Source organism: Tiliqua scincoides, unplaced genomic scaffold (genome assembly GCF_035046505.1).
Source record: "Tiliqua scincoides isolate rTilSci1 unplaced genomic scaffold, rTilSci1.hap2 HAP2_SCAFFOLD_149, whole genome shotgun sequence".
In the NCBI taxonomy this organism is placed as follows: Eukaryota; Metazoa; Chordata; class Lepidosauria; order Squamata; family Scincidae; genus Tiliqua; species Tiliqua scincoides.
The window spans coordinates 29,838-32,250 of NW_027101401.1; the positions used below are offsets into that span (position 1 = coordinate 29,838).

The following is a 2,413-nucleotide window of genomic DNA, read 5'->3' on the forward strand; positions in this document are numbered from 1 at the left end:
CTGGGTCAAGAAATATCATCTTACTGTTCCATCTCTCTCTCTCTCTCTCTCTCTCTCTCTCTCTCTCTCTCTCTCTCTCTCTCTCTCTCTCTGTATTTGCAAGCACACACACTCATGCTAGCCACTCCCTCCTCCATCTTTTCCTGCTTGATCCCCTTGAAAAATGGCTGGCAGAGCACTGCTTTTCTCCTTTTTCCTTTAAACATTTCCTCCCCCCCCCCCCACATGCTCTACCAGCCTTTTTTAAAACCAAGGAGAATGGTAAGGGGAGGAGAAGGAGACGGAGGCAGAGGAAGAAATGGCTGCTGGCACAGGCCTAGAACATGTCGCAGAATCCTCTGCAATGCTCACGGGTCCTGGGGCAGTTTGCAAAGGCTCCTCCACAGACATGTCAATGTGGCAAGGATTCGTTAAAGCCAGAGAGTCTGTGGCCTTCATCACAACCAGCATTCCTACAGTAGCACTTTTGGCAGGATTGATAGAAACAAAAACAAAAAGTGCTATTTTTTTCAGACAGCTATTTTTCAGACAGCAACTGTTACGCTGCACATTCCTGATCTCGTCTGATCTCAGAAGCTAAGCAGGGTCAGGCCTGGTTAGTACTTGGATGGGAGACCGCCTGGGAATACCGGGTGCTGTAGGCTTATACCATAGTCTTTCGAGACTGAAGGTTGCCAATCACCATTTTTTTTCAATATAAAACAGGCCAGAGAGTTTAGTAAGAAAGGCTGAGCCAAGGTTTTTTTGTTTTGTTTTGTTTAAAAGGCCCATCACATCAAGCACTGTGGTGACTAAACCTTCCTTCCCTTTGAATCATGCGCAAGCTTGTTCCTCAAAGCACGCAGCTGGCGTTCTGGCTGTTAAGCTTCTTGATCACTTAAAAATGACATTGAGAAAAGAAACTGGAGGACAGGCATTCCCGACACCAGCGGTTTCCTTCTGGTGAATAATCTGTTAGCGCAACTCCTTTGTAAATTATTATTTCTGGGTGTGGATTTGTCACAAACAAGACCTCCAAATGTCTGCATGGCATTTGAAGGACCCGATTGCTAACGCTGTTGAAAACACACCCTGTTCCAGTGGTTCTCAAACTTTTAGCACCGGGACCCACTTTTTAGAACGTGAATTTGTCAGGACCCACCAGAAGTGATGTCACGACCAGAAGTGATATCATCAAGCAGGACAATTTTGAGCAATCCTAGGCTGTAATCCTACCCACACCTACCCAGAAGCAAGTCCCATTTACTATCAGTGTTAAAAGCATGCACAGAGTTCAAAGCACAGATCTGTAACATTTTCCCCAATGCAGTCACATACCATGGGAGCATCAAATTAATATATTGAAAATAATATATTGAAATGATTGGGGACCCACCTGAAATTGGCTCGTGACTCACCTAATGGGTCCTGACCCACAGTTTGAGAAACACGGCCCTATTCCATTAGAGATCATGTGGCTACCGACTTCAGAGAAGTCTCTGGGCCTCTCAGTATCCCAGATTGGTTTAATGATCATGTCACACCCCTTGGATTTCTACTTCTGCAAGAAGGACAAGGAACTTAAACCAGAACATTCTTGCAGTACAATCCTATGCCTGTCTTATCGCTTGTGCAGTGACTCCTGCACCAGCCTAGGGTGTCACAAAAGTGCTGCTAAACTTCTGCAACACCTTGTGAGTAAGCAGTGCCAGCAAGAAAGGCCTGTACTGTCCCGTTGGTGCTGAATTCCATTGGAGCACTTGATGGAGCAGGTAAGCTCTTGCCAGGCAGCACAGAGACAGGGGAGTCATGGATGTAACCGGGTGAAGGAGGGCAGAGATGGGGCAGGCTGGGCACAGGAAGCAGACAGGATCAGTGGTGATAGTGCTCGCCAAATCCTATTCCCCCTCCCAGGCTTGACAACTCTACATGTGACTTCTCTGACTTGTGTCAGCCACTTGGCAGGAGCAGATTAAAGAAGCTCCACTGCTCCGGTTGGGGCTTTACCTGTGGTCAGGGGATGAAATTTCTGAACCCCTTCCTTTGGTTCCCTGGCCCGGGTACAAATTACCCCCTTTACCCCCCTCTCCTAGGCCCTGACTCAGATCTCCTGCTTTGATCATATGTAATATGAAAGAATTAACCCATTTCTGCCCAGTCCACATTTGATCCCTGTTGTGTATATGTAACGTTGGGCAGAAACGGCTTAAGCCTGGTTCAGAAATTATGGAGACCATTGATCTAAATTAGGGCCCGATCCTATCCAACTTTCTAGCACCAATGCTGCCGCAATGCAGCCCTGTGATAAGGGAACAAATGTTCCTTTACCTTGAGGAGGCCTCCATAACTGCCCCCACCATCACAGAATGTAGGGCACACCCTGCTGGCACAGCTGCGTCAGTGCTGGGAAGTTGGATAGGGTTAGGCCCTTAGT

At 47.3% G+C, this 2,413-nt stretch overlaps 1 pseudogene; it reads left to right on the forward strand.

Moving 5' to 3' along the window:
* Window positions 1-524: 524 nt before the first annotated feature.
* LOC136635935 (5S ribosomal RNA) lies at window positions 525-644 on the forward strand (annotated as a pseudogene).
* The last annotated feature ends 1,769 nt before the right edge of the window (window positions 645-2,413 follow it).